This window comes from Dermacentor albipictus, chromosome 1 (genome assembly GCF_038994185.2).
Source record: "Dermacentor albipictus isolate Rhodes 1998 colony chromosome 1, USDA_Dalb.pri_finalv2, whole genome shotgun sequence".
Lineage (NCBI taxonomy): Eukaryota > Metazoa > Arthropoda > Arachnida > Ixodida > Ixodidae > Dermacentor > Dermacentor albipictus.
Genome location: NC_091821.1, coordinates 493,991,340 through 494,010,374, shown reverse-complemented (window position 1 = coordinate 494,010,374; position 19,035 = coordinate 493,991,340). Strand labels below are relative to the sequence as shown.

The following is a 19,035-nucleotide window of genomic DNA, read 5'->3' as shown; positions in this document are numbered from 1 at the left end:
AGTGAACACAAAAATGCCGCGGATAACCCGCGGTGCTGCCAGCGCGGAACAGAGCCGACCACAGTCGACCGTAGCTAGCTGGCCGCCGAAAGAGGGCCGGCGCACAAAGAATAAAGATCAGTTGGCACCGAGACTCCAAGCCCCAAGCCTCGTCTCTGCTTTCCTCGCGCGTGCCAATAATTGGTGACCCGGACGTGATCGCCATGAACCAGCCAAGCGACGCCGACAGCCCCGCAGTAGCCGTACTTGATGTCAAGCTACCTCCGTTTTGGACTGGCGACACGGAACTTTGGTTCGTGCAAGTTGAGTCGCAGTTCGCTGCACGCTGCATCACTGCTGACAGCACCAAATACCACCACGTGGTGGGCAACCTCCCGCCTGCGACGGCCAGCGAGGTGCGGGACCTACTGCTAACGCCACCCGCAGAGAACGCCTACCAGACGCTAAAAGAGACATTGATTCGCCGTGTCACACCGACAGAGCCCGAGCGTCTCCAACAGCTACTGCGGGAGGCCGAACTTGGCGACCGCCGACCCAGCCAGTTGCTACGCCACATGCAACTGGCCGGCGACGCGACAGCAAGCGACGGTCGTTTAGTGCGGGAACTGTTCCTGCAAAGGCTTCCCACAAGTGTACGGATAGGCCTCACGGCGTCGGGCGAGACAGACCTTGCCAAGATGGCCGAGCTCGCCGACAAACTCATGGCTGTCGCCGTGCCCACAGTCGAGTCGGTGAGCGCAGACGCACCGTCCGCCAATTCCTTGCAAGAGATTCGAGAGGAAATTTCTCGCCTCGCAGACACCGTCGCAGCGCTGCACTCGAGCGGAAACCAGCGACCACGACAGCGTGCCGCATCACAACCACAACAACGTAGGGTGTGCTGGTACCACCGCAAATTCGGCAACGCTGCACGGAACTGTGTGTCGCCCAGTGAAAATTCGGGAAACGCCCCGGGCCAGCACTGAGGGTGACCAGTGCCCCCACCCAGCCGGACAGTCGCCCATCGGTTTTCTTCCTGACCGATCGGGAAAGAGGTGCTTGTTTCCTAGTCGACACAGGGGCGGAAGTTAGTGTCGTGCCGGCGTCGCCAGCCGACCGCAAACGACCGTGCGCAGCACCGTTGCAAGCTGTCAACAATACGACGATACCGACGTACGGGCAACGCTGCCTCTCGCTGGACCTGGGCCTCAAGAGGACGTTTCGGTGGATTTTCGTCGTGGCTGACGTAACATTTGCCATCCTGGGAGCGTACTTCTTGCGCAACTTCGGACTGCTTGTCGATGTCCGCAACCAGCGTTTACAGGACCCCATGTCACAAGCAGAAGTGCGCGGGAAGCCATCCAGGCATCCACCCCTCAGCCCCACGTTCGTAGCACCGCCTGGCGCTACACGATTCATCGGCATCCTCGGCGATTTCCCCGAACTGACGCGGACACCACAGGCCAGCGCGGCCGTCAAACACAATGTATGCCACCACATTGTCACCACAGGCCCACCAGTTTACGCACGCCCACGTCGCCTGTCCCCGCAAAAGCTGCAAGCAGCTCGACTGGAATTCGACCACATGCTCGAGCTGGGCATAATCCGCCCGTCCGCTAGTCCGTGGGCGTCTCCACTGGTGCCGAAGTCTACACCAGGAGACTGGAGACCAGGTCGGGCAAGCAACTGTGCCCGACCGCTATCCGGTACCGCACATTCATGATGTCACGTCCAGCCTACATGGTGCGGCGATTTTCTCCAAGGTCGACCTCGTGCGGGCGTACCATCAGATCCCCGTGGCTCCAGAGGATGTATCGAAGACGGCGATAACCACGCCCTTCGGCCTGTTCGAGTTCCTACGCATGCTGTTCGGCCTGCGAAACTCCGGACAGACATTCCAGCGTTTTATCAAAGGCGTTTTGCATGGCCTCGACTTCTGCCATGCATACCTCGACGACCTACTCATTGCAAGCACTTCACCGGACGAGCATGAGGCGCATCTGCGATCCGTGTTTCAGCGTCTGGCGGAGCATGGCATCCTGGTGAACACGGACAAGTGCGAGCTGGATGTCGAGAAGCTGACTTTTCTTGGCCATGTTGTTTCAAGCTCTGGCATTCAACCTCATCCAGACAAGGTTAAAGCTGTCGAGAAGTTTACACGACCCATCACTAAGCGCCAGCTCCGCGAGTTCCTTGGCCTCGTAAATTACTACCGACGTTTCGTGCCTCGGTGCGCGGCCGTTCTACACCCTCTCCACCTCCTGCTGTCGACACACGAAGGTGCTGCTAGGGAGCTGCTGCGGACGGACGACGCCGAAGCGGCTTTTCAAGAGATCAAGAGACACCTCGTCGACGCCACACTTCTCGCCTGCCCGCAACCGGGAGTCCCACAGTGCGTCATGGTCGACGCCTCGGACGCAGCTGGGGGTGCTGTCCTTCAACAACTCAACAAAGGAGTATGGCAACCGATCGCTTTCTTTTCTCGGAAATTGACACCCACCGAGCAGCGTTACAGCACTTTCGGACGCGAGCTGTTGGCCGTCTACGCAGCAATCCGGCACTTTCGTCATAACTTAGAAGGGACGGAATTCTTTGTAATGACTGATCACAAGCCTCTCACCTACGCCTTACGCTCCCGCAAATCTGAGATCTGAGACACAGCCCGCGAGCTGTGGCAGATGTCCTACATATCGGAATTCACCACTGACATTCGCCACATAAAAGGAGTAGACAACGCTGTCGCCGATGCTCTGTCGTGCAGCCCAGTAAATGCCATCACTCACACGGGAATAGACCTCGCAAAAGTGGCGGCCGCTCAACGCGACGATGACGAACTGCGCCGTTTGCAAAAAACATCGACGTCACTCATCCTACAGTCGTTTCCTTTGCCCGGAGCAGGAGACATTTGTTGCGATACATCTACAAGTAGCCCTCGACCATTCGTGCCCGCTTGCCTCCGTCGGGAGGTATACGCTTCGTTACACGAGCTTTCACACCCAGGAATCCGGGCGACCCAGAAGCTGCTCACGGCACGTTTCGTATGGCCTGGCATCAACCGCGATTCCCGACAGTGGACTCGCGAGTGTCTTAGGTGTCAACGGTCCAAGGTTCAGCGTCACACGGTGACACCGTTGGAGACTTTTCCAGGGTCAGATGCTCGATTCGACCACATCCATATGGACATAGTCGGACCATTGACACCTTGCCAGGGCCAAACGTACTTGCTCACTTTGGGCGACCGTTTCACGCGGTGGGCAGGAGCTATCCCGATTCCCGACATGACAAGCGAAACTGTAGCTCGCGCTTTTGTCAACCACTGGCTATGTCGTTTTGGTGCACCTTCCTCCATTACAACGGACAGAGGAAGCCAATTTGAGTCTGCGTTGTTCGCCAGTCTGACGAAACTCATCGGCGCCTCACGCATCAGGACTACGACCTACCACCCGATGAGCAATGGAAGTGGGTGCAGCGGTGGCGTAGAGGTAGAACACCCGCCTCGCGTGCAAGAGGTCCGTGGTTCGAATCCCGGTGCCGGCAATTTTCCACCGGATTAAAAAAAAAATCCGCGTGTTGATAAAATTGCACAAACAGGCCTGGAGTGTGGCCTGATCCCGGTGACCAGAACCGGTAACACACTCCCTCACCAGAGCAGGATTGGACACCCTGGTGCAGTACTTGGCCACAACCTCCTATGAACACGACAACCAAACCCCGGCCCTCAGTCCCCAGCAGCTGCAAAGCAACTGACCACGGCGGCGGTCAGACCTGCGACGCAGCAGAGGGTGCTAAGAATCACTGGCTCCGGACAGGCCGCCATTGGAATATGAACCTGGCAACGTTTAACGCTAGAACGTTATCTAGTGAGGCGAGTCTAGCAGTGCTATTGGAGGAATTAGAGGGCAGTAAATGGGATATAATAGGGCTCAGTGAAGTTAGGAGGCCAAAAGAAGCATATACACTGCTAAATAGCGGGCACGTCCTGTGCTACCGGGGCTTAGCGGAGAGAAGAGAACTGGGAGTCGGATTCCTGGTTAATAAGAATATAGCTGGTAACATACAGGAATTCTATAGCATTACCGAGAGGGTGGCAGGTCTTGTTGTGAAACATAATAAGAGGTACAAAATGAATATTGTACAGGTCTACGCCCCTACATCCAATCATGATAACCAGGAAGTCGAAAGCTTCTATGAAGACGTGGAATCGGCGATGGGTAGAGTGAACACTAAATACACTATACTAATGGGCGACTTTAATGCCAAGGTAGGCAAGAAGCAGGCTGGAGACAAGGCGGTGGGCGAATATGGCATAGGCACTAGGAATAGCAGGGGAGAGTTATTAGTAGAGTTTGCGGAACAGAATAATATGAGGATAATGAATACCTTCTTCCGCAAGCGGGATAGCCGAAAGTGGACGTGGAGGAGCCCGAACGGCGAGACTAGAAATGAAATAGACTTCATACTCTGCGCTAACCCTGGCATCATACAAGATGTGGACGTGCTCGGCAAGGTGCGCTGCAGTGACCACAGGATGGTAAGAACTCGAATTAGCCTAGACCTGAGGAGGGAACGGAAGAAACTGGTACATAAAAAGCCGATCAATGAGTTAGCGGTAAGAGGGAAAATAGAGGAATTCCAGAACAAGCTACAGAACAGGTATTCAGCTTTAACTCAGAAAGAGGACCTTAGTGTTGAAGCAATGAACGACAATCTTGTGGGCATCATTAAGGAGTGTGCAATGGAAGTCGGTGGTGACTCCGTTAGGCAGGATACCAGCAAACTATCGCAGGAGACGAAAGATCTGATCAAGAAACGCCAATGTATGAAAGCATCTAACCCTACAGCTAGAATAGAACTGGCAGAACTTTCGAAGTTAATCAACAAGCGTAAGACAGCTGATATAAGGAAGTATAATATGGATAGAATTGAACATGCTCTCAGGAACGGAGGAAGCCTAAAAACAGTGAAGAAGAAACTAGGAATTGGCAAGAATCAGATGTATGCGTTAAGAGACAAAGACGGCAATATCATTACTAATATGGATGAGATAGTTCAAGTGGCTGAGGAGTTCTATAGAGATTTATACAGTACCAGTGACACCCACGAGGATAATGGAACAGAAAATAGTCTAGAGGAATTCGAAATCCCGAAGGTAACGCCGGAAGAAGTAAAGAAAGCCTTAGGAGATATGCAAAGGGGGAAGGCAGCTGGGGAGGATCAGGTAACAGCAGATTTGTTGAAGGATGGTGGACAGATTGTTCTAGAGAAACTGGCCACCCTGTATACGCAATGCCTCATGACCTCGAGCGTACCGGAATCATGGAAGAACGCTAACATAATCCTAATCCATAAGAAAGGGGACGCCAAAGACTTGAAAAATTATAGACCGATCAGCTTACTGTCCGTTGCCTACAAAGTATTTACTAAGGTAATTGCAAATAGAATCAGGAACACCTTAGACTTCTGTCAACCAAAGGATCAGGCAGGATTCCGTAAAGGCTACTCAACAATAGACCATATTCACACTATCAATCAAGTGATAGAGAAATGTGCAGAATATAACCAACCCTTATATATAGCTTTCATTGATTACGAGAAAGCGTTTGATTCAGTCGAAACCTCAGCAGTCATGGAGGCATTACGGAATCAGGGTGTAGATGAGCCATTTGTAAAAATACTGGAAGATATCTATAGCGGCTCCACAGCCACCGTAGTCCTCCATAAAGCAAGCAACAAAATCCCAATAAAGAAAGGCGTCAGGCAGGGAGATACGATATCTCCAATGCTATTCACAGCGTCTTTACAGGAGGTATTCAGAGACCTGGATTGGAGAGAACTGGGGATAAGATTTAATGGAGAATACCTTAGTAACTTGCGATTCGCTGATGATATTGCCTTGCTTAGTAACTCAGGGGACCAATTGCAATGCATGCTCACTGACCTGGAGAGGCAAAGCAGAAGAGTGGGTCTAAAAATTAATCTGCAGAAAACTAAAGTAATGCTTAACAGTCTCGGGAGAGAACAGCAATTTACAATAGGCAGCGAGGCACTGGAAGTTGTAAGGGAATACATCTACTTAGGGCAGGTAGTGACGGCGGGTCCGAATCATGAGACGGAAATAATCAGAAGAATAAGAATGGGCTGGGGTGCGTTTGGCAGGCATTCCCAAATCATGAACAGCAGGTTGCCATTATCCCTCAAGAGAAAAGTATATAATAGCTGTGTCTTACCAGTACTCACCTACGGGGCAGAAACCTGGAGGCTTACGAAAAGGGTTCTACTCAAATTGAGGACGACACAACGAGCTATGGAAAGAAGAATGATAGGTGTAACGTTAAGGGATAAGAAAAGAGCAGATTGGGTGAGGGAACAAACGCGAGTTAATGACATCTTAGTTGAAATCAAGAAAAAGAAATGGGCATGGGCAGGACATGTAATGAGGAGGGAAGATAACCGATGGTCATTAAGGGTTACGGACTGGATCCCAAGGGAAGGGAAGCGTAGCAGGGGGCGGCAGAAAGTTAGGTGGGCGGATGAGATTAAGAAGTTTGCAGGCACGGCATGGCCACAATTAGTACATGACCGGGGTTGTTGGAGAAGCATGGGAGAGGCCTTTGCCCTGCAGTGGGCGCAACCAGGCTGATGATGATGATGATGATGATGATGATGATCAATGGAATGGTCGAGAGGTTTTACCGGCAGCTGAAAGCAGCACTTATGGCAAGTGAACATGACTCTTGGGTGGAAGCATTGGTTATCGTGCTGTTGGGCATACGCACAGCGTGCAAGGCAGATATCGGCTGCAGCGCTGCGGAACTTGTCTACGGCACGACGCTACGTCTGCCCGGTGATTTCTTCGCATCTGGCCAACAGCAAGCTCGCATTTCTGCCAGCGACTACGCATCTCGCCTCCGTGACATCATGAACAAGCTTCGAGCTACACCTCCGGGAGAGCCCACAGAGAGGAGGACACACGTGAGCAACGAGCTTGAGTCATGTAGTCACGTCTTTCTGCGGAACGACCCTGTACGACGACCACTACAAGCACCGTACGATGGGCCATTCAAGGTTCTCCGTCGTGGGCGGAAGACGTTCACTATCGAATGCGGGGGTGGCGGGAAGTTGTCTCGTTGGACAGACTTAAACCTGCGTACATGGAAACGCAGTCCATGACACCCACCTCCACTCCGTCACCTGGAACCCATACAAAAGTGCCTCGTCCTAGGGCAGCGGTTTCCACCAGGGCGGAAAACGCAGCCACGCCTGATACTCGCACCTACCACACGCGCAGTGGCAGACGTCTAAATGCGCCAAATCGCCTCAACCTCTAATCACACCAGTGTTTTGTCGTGTTGGTTCCGTTCGTGTTCTCACTAGGGGGGGAGTGCTGTAGTGAACACAAAAATGCCGCGGATAAGCCGCGGTGCTGCCAGCGCGGAACAGAGCCGACCGCAGTCGACCGTAGCCAGCCGGCCGCCGAGAGAGGGCCGGCGCACAAAGTATAAAGATCAGTTGGCACCGAGGCTCCAAGCCCCACCCCTCGTCTCTGCTTTCCTCGCGCGTGCCAATAAAACCCTCGGGACACTTGGGATGCACATCCAGAGTGATGGGAAGCACACGACTACGCTCCGGAGACTCAGGCAGGTAGCAGGGCCGATCTCGCACATCATCCGCCCGCTCTCGGGCTACCACAGTGGCATGAAAGAGCGTGATCTATGCCGCCTTGTTCACGCCTTTGTACTCAGCCGTTTACTCTACTCCAGCCCCTGTCTCAAGCTTTCTCGCCCTGAAACTGACGCCATGGACGCTCTCATTCGCCGGCCATACAAAGTCTCCCTCCACCTTCCCATAAATACACCTACCGACCGACTCTTACAATTAGGCTTCCACAACACCATCGGGGAACTTGTAGACGTGCACCGTCAAGCATAATACCGCTATCTCACAAACCAACACTGGCCGGTACATCCTGCATTCCCTAGGAATCCCGATACCAGCCAATGATCCGACATTACGCCCCATATCAAAACCCTTACACCGCGAAATGCTCATTAAGCAATTCCCCCGTAACATGCACCCCGACCACCACGATAACCGCCGCAGAGCTCGAGGTACAGTACCCCTCCGTTATTACAGCTCGGAACCGGACGCCGTATGGGTAGACGCAGCCTGAAAGGGTAATGAAGCGGTCGCTGCCATGGTGGATCACACTCTCTCTCCGATCGGAACGCACTCACTCCCCCCAGACACCTCTCCCGAAGGTGCAGAGGAAGCCGCCATTGCCCTACACAACATCAACACAGAAGTACGGGATGTTTTATCAGACTCCGAAACTGCAATACTAAATTTTGTACGAGGCCGAGTCTCCGTCTCTGCTTCTTGCGTATTGGACTCGCCCGTTGCACACCCGTCCCGTGATGTGGAGCTGATTTGGGCGCCGTGCACAGCGGGAATCCTGGAAACGAGGTCGCCAACCTCTTAGCCCGAGGTTCTTTAAACCAGGCTCTTGCGGCCTCCGATCCAGGATTCTCGAAGGAACGCGCGCACACTTTCAACGAGCTGACGAATGCTTCCAAGGCCGTATCAGCTGAACCTCTCCCCCTCCCCCGCACCGCACAAATCCCTCAGCAATCGGCAAGCAACCCTTTGGCTCCAATTACAAACACACTGTCCCATCTCCTCTCACTCTTTCTCACAATCACCCACTCTTCCTCACATCAGCTTGTACTCTCTGTACCGAACCTCACGCTTCTGCTCTCCATCGCCTTTCTCACTGCCCGCCGGATCTTCCCCCGCGGAGCCTAGAGCACCTGAAGACCTGGGAGGACTGGGAGACCCTGCTGCATTCTGGAGACCCGGTCATGCGGACCCTGGCTACTGATCGGGCAGACAGCTTATGGACCGAAGTAACATGAACGCTTGAGTGCAGTGGGGTGGTGCGGGAGCCCGGGAGCCTGCGTGGCCCAAACTCCTCAGTCTGTACAAAAATTTTTTTATGATGATGATGTTCCAAGAGCAGGCAACACGCGGCAGCTCTTTCTGAAACACTGCTTTCTGCAAATGACGGCAGGTGGCGACACAAGTCTATGCCAGGGCCGGCTTTCCAGAGGCGATTTTTCTCGTAGACGAAAATAGTTCCTCATTTACTTCTTAAAAAACAGACAACTAATCGTGCCAAATGCTATACTTAACGAAGTCGACCCCAAATGGGATCATTCTCGAAATTTGAGCAAGAACAGTGCAGCGGCGGGCGCAAAATCTTTTTTTTTTGAACATCATCATCATCATCATCACCAGCCTGTTTTATGTCCACTGCAGGACGAAGGCCTTTCCCTGCGATCTCCAATTACTCCTGTCCTTGGTCAACCGATTCCAACAAGCGCCCGTGAATTTCCTAATTTCATCGCTCCACCTAGTCTTCTGCCGTCCTCGACTGCGTTTCCCTTCTCTTGGTACCCGTTCTGTATCGTAATGATCCAACGGTTATGTAACCGCCACATTACATGACCTGCCCAGCTCCATTTTTTTCTCTTTATGTCAATTAGAATGTCGTCTATACCCGTTTGCTCACTGCTCTAAACCGCTCTTTTTGGGTCTCTTAACATTTTGCTTAGCAATCTTCGTTCCAGCGCTCCTTGCGCGGTCCTTAACTTGTTCTCAAGCTTCTTTGTCCACCTCCGAGTCTCTGGCCCATATGTCAGCACTGGTAAAATGCACTGATTGTGCACCTTCCTTTTCAATGATAATAGTAAGCTTCCAGTCAGGAGCTGACAATGTCTGCCGTATGCGATCCAACGCATTTTTATTCTTTTATGAATTCCCTTCTTATGATCAGCGTTCCCTGTAATTAGTTGACCTAGGTAAATGTAGTCCTTCACAGACTCTTGAGGCTGACTGGCGATCCTGAATTCTTATTCCCTTGCCCGGTTATTCATCATTATCTTTGTCTTCTGCATATTTATCTTCAACCCCACTCTTACACTCTCTCTGCTAAGGTTCTCAATCATTTGTTGTAACTCGTCTGCATTGTTGCTGAATAGAACAATGTCTTCGGCAAATCGAATGTTGCTGAGATATTCGTCGTCGATCCTTACTCGTAAGCCTTCCCAGTTTAAGTAAAACTTCATTTGGGTCTAGTTGGTACATAATTCTGAACTTAAAGGGAAGCTGAAGAGTCTGTCGAATTCAATAAGACGCTCATATACGGATGCGGGAACCTTATAAACCATGTAGGTAAAATTTGGTTTTTTTTAAAATTAGGAGCGACGTAATCGTCAGTTGAAATTGCGCTGTAGTACCGCCCCCCGTTGAGTGAGCGAGCGGAGCGGAGACCGGAAACCGCGGTGTTGTGACGTCCACTCTAGTGTTTCGTTCCTTCGCAGCGTCCGAGGCCGTGCCTGACCGCGCTTGTTTCTGCGTGCGTGCCATCGTAATCTGCTTCGATCGACCCTGCATTCCTTTGTTGGTGCGTCTGCGTGTGAGTGGTAGTCAACGTGCGTGGTAGTCAACGTGAGTGGTAATCAGCGTGAGTGGTAGTCAACGTGAGTGGTAGTCAACAGATGAAGGTCACTACACGTACTACATGAACCGGGAAGCTTTTCACGTGTTTAAACCGTCTTTGTAGATTGCCGACAGCTTTGGGCAGCGCACAAATGCCGACGATCGCATCCCCGCTTACGTTCCACGAGGAGGCATGCAGGAACACAACACTACAGTTGTTTGACCGGAAACGAGCTCACTAGATTGGCGAAAGATCGGCGAGATTACTAGATCGCTTTGCAAAAAACATACTCACCAAAGAACATTTCCAACACGAGAAGATCCCAAGACTTTGCTTTCGTTCGCGTCGAAAGCACTGCTCGCACCAGCATCTTTTGCTTCTTCGAGAGGCCGGCTCTTCGCAATCGGCTCGTACATGTAGGGAGTAACGCCGAACTCCTCAGAAAAATGCAGTCTCTCTAAATTTTCCGTTACCGTATCAGAAAAACAGCACCAAACTACCTGGCACCGCGCTTCATGTGTAGCGGCAGCGGTCGGTTACTAGAGTTGACGTCACGAGACGCACCGACCAATCACAGGCGGAAATGAGACGCGCGAGCTGGGCGTGTCCGCTGCTGCACTTTTTGTCGAAATAAAATATATTTGCGCTTTCTTTCGCTCAATTTCCATACGATATTCGAATTCGGAGGGTTGAAAACCATTATGTACAGATGTTCACTCATTTTTTCTGGAAAACCTTTCAGCTTCCCTTTAAAGTTACAGCGCAAACACCTAAGACGAACCACAAAAAGAAAGACACGACACTTTAATAGCATGAATGCTTCTTCCAAGCACGCAGTGAATAACATTGGAGAGATGGTGTCTCCCTGTCTGACGCCTTTGTTTATAGGTATCTTCCTGCTTTTCTCGTGTAGAATTAAGGTAGCTGTAGAACCTCTGTAGATATTTTCCACGGTATTTACGTAAGCGTTCTGTACTCCTTGATTAAGTAATGCGTTATTGCATCTATTACTGCTGGTATCTCTACTGAATCAAATGCCTTTTCGTAATCTATGAAAGCCATATAGAGAGGCTTATTGTACTCGGCAGATTTCTCCATAACCTGATTAATGACATGGATGTGATTCAATGCAGAGTATCCCTTCCTGAAGCCACCCTGTTTTATTGGTTGACTAAAGTCCAGTGTTGCCCTTATTACATTGGAGATTATATTGGTAAATATTTCATATATTACTGGGAGTAAGCTAATGGCCCGGGCCTATAACTTTTCAATTATTTAACGTTTCCCATTTTGTGGATTAGTATAATGTTTGCATTATTACAGTTTTCTGGGACCCTTACAGTCGATAGACACTTCGTATAAAGAGCCGCCAGTTTTCCGAGCATTATGTCTCCTCCATCTATGACTTAATCGACTGTTATTACCTCATCTCCTGCCACTCTTCCTCGGTTCATGTCTTGCAAGGCATTCCTGATCTCATCGCTAGTTATAGGAGGAGTTAATGGGGGTATCCTGACTCCTCTGGGCACTGTACATGTCAGTATGAAATTATTCCGCTTCTTTTACTATATCTTCGAGATTGCTGATATGATATTATCCTGCTTATCTTTCAGTGCATACACCTTGGTTTGTAATATTCCAAGTTTCGTTCTCACTGATTTCAGGCTGCGTACATTTTTTACGGCTTCTTCAGTTTTTCTCACGTTACAGTTTCGAATATCACTTATTCTTTCGTTGATCAGTTCTGATAGTTTCGCGGATTCCATCTGATCTCTTGAGTTGGACACTTTCACTCTTTGTCGTTTCTTAATTAGGTCCTTTGTTACTTGGGAGAGCTTGCCTAGTGCTTGCCTTAGTGCCTTGCCTCCCACTTCAATTGCTGCCTCTGAAGCCAGCCTAGTTAAGGTTTTATTCATTATATCTATGCCACCTTCATCTTTCTGTTCTAAGGCTGCATATTTGTTTGCAAGTACCAGCTTGAATTTGTCTGCTTTTACTCTTACTGCCTCTAGGTTTACCTGTTTCTTGTTGACCAATTTTACTCTTTCTGTTTTCAAATTGAGGTAAATCCTAGCATCACTAACCTATGATCAGTGCACTTTACCCTACCTATAACTTCTACATCCTGCACTATGCTGGTATCGGCAGAAAGTATGAAGTCAATGTCATTTCTTGTTTCACCATTAGGGCTTTTCCAGGCCCACTTTCTGTTGCTACACTTTCTGGAAAAGGTGTTCATTGTTCGCACGTTATTTCTTTCTGCTAATTCTACCAGAACCTCTCCTCTAGCGTTCCTAGAATCGATGCCGTAGTTACCCATTGCTTCTTCACCGGCCTGCATTTTCCCCACTTTTTCATTGAAGTTGCCAATTAAGGTGTATCTCACAGGCGTACCTGTGAGATACACCTTATTTCCAATTCTCTTTTGCAGGTTTACTGGTATTTATGGTGAATGGTGGGCATTATTCACATTTGTACTAGTAAAAGTACCCTCTCCCTCATTGGTATAGAAAAGTTACTTAGGGTTCCCCCCCCCCCCCCCCCCGAAAGAATATTTTGCGTACGTGCCTGATCTGATCGCTTTAGGGACTAAAACATAGGAGCGCAGGCTCGTGTACGAACAACCTAAGCAACCACGAAACATCTAAGCAGCAGGCGCTATCAAGTATTTGTGATACACCGCCATCGTTCTCACGCGCTTCAAGTCTAGTAGGCTTGAAATCACTACATGACTACGCTAGCTTCCTGCGTGAGGCCTATGGCGCTGCTTAACACAGCGATCACTGCGGTTGGTGAACCAGCATGATGCATATATAAGCTATGTGCTTCGGCATTGCCTTTATGCCCTGTAAAGCCATAATATAGGATATGGATCGCATAAAAAGAATACGATGGCTATTTTTCAGGACGAAATTTCCGCAATACGTGGGAGTGCGTCGTAGAGAGCGGAACGAACACAACCGAAAATAAAAAAAAAATCGGTTATCATCCTCTTTTTCGAAAAAGAAAGAGAAAACGGGCTAACGCCGCAGTACGTCTTCGCATAGTCATGCCGCACAACGATGATAGATCTATAAACGTTGATTCCGCATGCTAGGACCATGCGCTATATAGAACAAAGATATCTGTAATCCAGCACCTACCACTGTTTATTAGCCCCGAGAACGAACACGAGCGGCGCTGCGAGCGCCGCTCGCGTGACGTCAGGGAGGGGACTCGCGCCTGTCGTCTGCTACAGTTCGTGCGTTGTACGGGCGCTTTCTGCGGTGTTTTCATTTGTTCGCCCTCGTTCTCTCTGCTTGTATACTTATGGTGGTCGTCTCAAATATATTTTTATGACGTCTTCCTTTGCGAACATTTATTCAAAGAGCTAATTTCTTAGACAACAATGCAGCTCTCGAAGGCAACGCTACAGTGCCAGCCGAAGCGACGCAGACCAGCCCATTGCGGGTTTTTTATACGCGGATAGACAATCGCAAAAGCATAGCCTATAGGAATCCAGTTATGATACCATACCTGCCGCGGTGCAACAAGTATGTCACAAAGCTGGCTATATAGGACTTCTACAGCAGTTACGTTGATTTTATTCCGCTAAAACAGGTTTGCTCACGACGAGTAGTTCATGGTATAATATCGAATTTTTGCATTTCCTCACAGAAACGCTCGGCAGTAGCACGGTGACTTAACTAATACTGGAGCTTAGATTCTACACGCCTCACCTGCTTCTTTAACTGCTTGTCAACATTAGGCGGTTCTTCACGTGTTAATTTTTTTTTTTAAGCGGCGGAAACTTGAAGTAAAGTTAATGAAGGCTTACAGCTATTTACAGAGTACAAATAGGAATGTACCAATATATATTCCCTTTTCCGTGCTACACGTTCAACTCACCTCTTTAGAGCGCGTTTGTTAATGATTAATAATGCATGTTATGTTCCTCTTTTTTTGTCTATGTTACCAAGTGAATATCATTTATTTATTTCAATGCCGCAGTGTGTTTTGCATTGTTATCGTGGAAATATTTCACTGTGCTTTCATATATTGTATAACTGCAATGTTTTATGGCCACTATATAGATGTAATTTATATGGCGCTTGATGTGTTACCCCATGCAGCCATATTGTACCTAAGAGGGTGACATTACCTCAAGCCGCGTCTGTGCGGCTTTTTTCCCTCATCCACCTCCATTTACCACTCCTCTGTACATGTGTGTGTGTAAACGGAAATTAATAAATCAAATCACATCAAACTCACTTGAGAAATTTACTGGTGCTTGTTGCTTAAGGAATATACATGACGAATCTGTTTGGCAAACTGACACAGGCTGCTCGGCCCAATTTTTTTAGTGAAGTATGCCTGCTGGACCACATAGCTGCAGCCAGAAAGCAGTCGAAGCGTCAATGACTAGTAGTATGGGACATATTGAAGATATCGAAATTCCCCCTGTGGAGGGTCAGAAATCAAGTGAAAGTATATGCAAGGCTTGTGGTGCTTTCTTTATGAATGTTTGCGATTGGATTGGAGCAAACTTAAATTAGCCTGCAAGGTTCTCTTTTAAGTACCGACGAAGCGAATAGTTATCCGTTTGTATAATTAAATAATGCTGGATCGAGACATGGTGAGACAAAAGGTGCTTGAATTTTCCTTTTGTAGGCAATCTAAGCTGCGTAGCAGTAGTTCGAGAATACTTTAGCCATTCCAGTTGGCACTGTAAAAAAATGCTTTATGGTTTTAATTCGAAGTTGAAGTGAACTGATGGGTTTCGCGAACATAGCGTGCCTCGCCATACGGACAGTCGATTGCTACCGTTACGTGATCAGGGGTGGGCCATATTGTCGATAAAGGCTACTGAGGGCCACTATGATACATTTCATCACTTTCAATTGAGTGGCTGTCGATCTCAACAACGAAACTTTTCTCTCAGGTGATTGCGTCTATGGTGTTTGTGAATTAACTATGTAAATACTCTACATGACACGCCGTCGTGTTAGCAGCCATGAGCAATTCGTTTTTTGGAGGCCTGTTTCAGAGGGGGATGAAAGTAGCAGCAAACATTTTCATAAGAAATGCGCGCCTAACTATTTTTTTACGCATTAATGAATGGCCATATTTGAATAGAACAACACAACAGAGTAATATGAATCATGATGACAGCTTCGCTGGGCAGTGTCTTTCTAATATCGGATAACATGTTGACGCCAATTACCAAATTTTTCTTCCACGTAAAATGCAATACCTCTCATAGCTAAATACTAAAGGAATGTTAAGTGTTTAGCGAAGCATCATACACAACTTCGCGCGTTGAATTTGCAGATATTCTCTTTTTAGTCAAAATTTACCGATAGACACGGCGCATATATGCATTGCAAAAACTTGTAGACCCCTTTAACGCTACTTAGCTTGCGATATCCAAGTCGCAAAGTTTCTCGACTCACACGCTTTTGAAGAAGAAACTGTGGTTAAGGTATTGCAGCTGAAAGAAGCCGACTTATTCTTCAATACGTACGGCTCGAGCCACCTATACCCCAAGCATACACGAAGGGAACGAGCGCGCGCGGCAGCCGAGCGAGCCGGAGCGAGCGGCGTCCTGGCCGTGACGTCACTCGCGAGAGGGCGCCATTCCTCTTTCTCGGGGCTAATAGGATGCTCACGCAGTTCGTAAACGGTTGCTTTGCTGGAGAAGTATAGTTCACACTTTAAGGTATGCTGTTATTACTAACCAAAACTATTTTATTCATGGGTGTAAACCTCATCAACCGAACCGAGTAGTCACACAATGTAATCGGCAGCTAACAGTTTGAACGCTTGTCAAAGTATAACAGTACAGCACCTATCGTAGCAGAATGGTATACCCACGCTGTTGCCATCGTCGCGTATCTTTCATTGCTCCTAAACCGCAACTTAGAACTAGAGGATAATACTGCAATAAGGTCACGTTAGTGATTGGAGCATTTAGAAATAAACAGTTGATCTCCGATGCTGATTGTAGGCTCAAACATGCGCGCGCACGTCGCGCTGCGTGCTCCGTCCGCTTCAACGCCAGCAGAAAGTCCGGCCATACCGTCTTGAAGAACTTCACTACGTCTCACTGAACCGTTTACCACGTAGAAGACGCCGCGTCAGAGTAAATAGACGGCACGAGCGTGAAAGCAAACGCCAGATACTACCGCGGAGCGTATACCTGCCAAGCTAGCATGCCGACTGCCCATAGATGGCGCCACTAGCAATATGGCGCCATACTGAGTGAGCAACGACTACCGCTGAGCAACGACTACCGGGTTTCATGTATGCGGACGATATTGTACTGTTAGCAGATAGACAGCAAGATTTGCAATCTCTGGTAAATTACTCTGGAGACGAAGGAGACAGTCTAGGTTTCAGTTTTGGTGCAACTAAGTCTGGTGGGATCTTCTTCAACGATACAACTGATAAGGAGCTTACAATACAAGGCCATGAAATACCCCAAGTGGCTGAATACAAATATCTCGGGGTATGGATAAACAAAGGGCACAGGTACACGGAAAAGCAAGAACAGTCTCTCATAGCAAAAGGGCGAAGAGATGCCGGGATAATGAAACATAGGGCATTGGGGGGGGGGGGGGGGTACAACAGGTACGAGGTACTGAGAGGTATTTGGAAGGGAGTAATGGCGCCGGGCTTACTTTAGGGAATGCGGTCCTGTGCTTAAGGGCAGAAGTTCAGTCGAGACTAGAAGTAAATCAGAGAGCTGTTGGAAGATTAGCACTATAGGTACCCACAGGTACTGAGGTACTGAGAGGTATTTGGAAGGGAGTAATGGTGCCGGGGCTTACTTTAGGGAATGCGGTCCTGTGCTTAAGGGCAGAAGTTCAGTCGAGACTAGAAGTAAATCGGAGAGCTGTTGGAAGATTAGCACTATAGGTACCCACAGGAAAACCACAAACGAAGCAGTACAAGGGGATATGGTCTGGGCATCGTTCGAAGCACGGGAAGGGAAGTTCAGAGTAAAATTCTATACGAAAAACGCCTGCGGAAATTGGATGATAACAGGTGGGCAGCTAAGGTATTCAAATACCTATACAGGAAAAACGTTGACTCACAAAGGCGGAAATTAACTAGGAAGCTAACCAGTAAGTATGCCAGACACGAGGGCGGAGAAAGACAGAGCATTAAATGACAGGTTAAAAACGAATAATAAAATTGAATAAATCAATGGAAAACAAGCATAGTGTTGAATTATATCGAGACTGAAAACAGCAGATCAGGAAGGAAGCGTTTTATGATAACGCAAGAGGCAGTGCCCTTCTCTTTGAAGCAAGGGCAGGATGTCTTAGAACGCCGAGCTCTAAAAAGAAATTTAACGAAGAAGAAAACACATGTACTGCGTGTGGTAAATCTGTAGAAACAATAGAACGCTTCATACTAAAATGTGATGGTATCCATCCCGATGTCGATGCCCGGCACAGACACGCTTCCTGAGGAGGGTTCAGAGATTACAATAGTCATGTAAAAAAATGTGCGGTGGAAATTAGCAAAAAGCGATTGGAGGATTAGTGGCTCGAAAGCAGAGGGGTGGCATAATGTTGAATGTGTAGAAAGACGTATTTAAAGAAAATGGCGAATTTTAATAAATTCCAACACAGTTAAACAAAAATAAAAAGCTGAGCATGGTGCCAACTGCCATCACGCCGTTTCAAAGGGGACGCTCCTACCTTCCATCCATCCATCCATCCATCCATCCATCCATCCATCCATCCATCCATCCATCCATCCATCCATCCATCCATCCATCCATCCATCCATCCATCCATCCATCCATCCATCCATCCATCCATCCATCCATCCATCCATCCATCCATCCATCCATCCATCCATCCATCCATCCATCCATCCATCCATCCACCCATCCATCCATTCATGGTGACGCCTATGAAACAACGGTCTATAGCACCATGCGCTTGAGCGTGACTCGCGTTCAGTGAAACGTCACTGTAACCTTTTTCCTTGACGGACGGTTATAAAAGCTCACCGGCCCTCTAATTCGGATAAAACAGTGTATAAAGATATACAGTTTTTGACACAATTGGAAAAATAACTTACAATTTTATCTTTACCTTCAGCGTCTTTAACAAGGTCAGAAGCGCACAGAATGAATCTTTTAACCCGGGCGGACTTCGTTAACGCAGATTTTAATTCTTCAAAGGTTAAGTGGGGTGGTATCATGCGAGCAATTCAGCTAGATTATGTAAGATTAGTCTAGGTTCTTTGTTGTGCGGTAGGTTCTGTTTCTCTTTGTGGCTTGTAACAGTGATCAGATGCGCGAGATTTGGTCCATTTATGCTCAAACAGCTATAGCAATAACAATATTTACTAAAAAGCGAGAAATGGAATATACTAAATACAAAATAAAATCTCTTTCGATGTGGCTCAAAGGGCAGAATGTGGTTTGCTTTAAAGGCTCCCCGGTTTTGTTCGTTACTTCGGTGCCATGATTACGTGATCTGGCACCTAACAGAGGTGCCGATCGGTGAGAAGGCATCGGCTTAAGATCGAACTTTTCGTCAAGGACATAGCGTCGTTCC

At 48.4% G+C, this 19,035-nt stretch overlaps 1 protein-coding gene across 5 annotated transcripts in view; it reads left to right on the top strand.

The window, feature by feature from the left end:
* LOC135912549 (ABC transporter G family member 20-like) overlaps positions 1 to 19,035 on the top strand; it is a 157,394-nt gene that overhangs the window by 22,408 nt on the left and 115,951 nt on the right. The window lies entirely within an intron of this gene.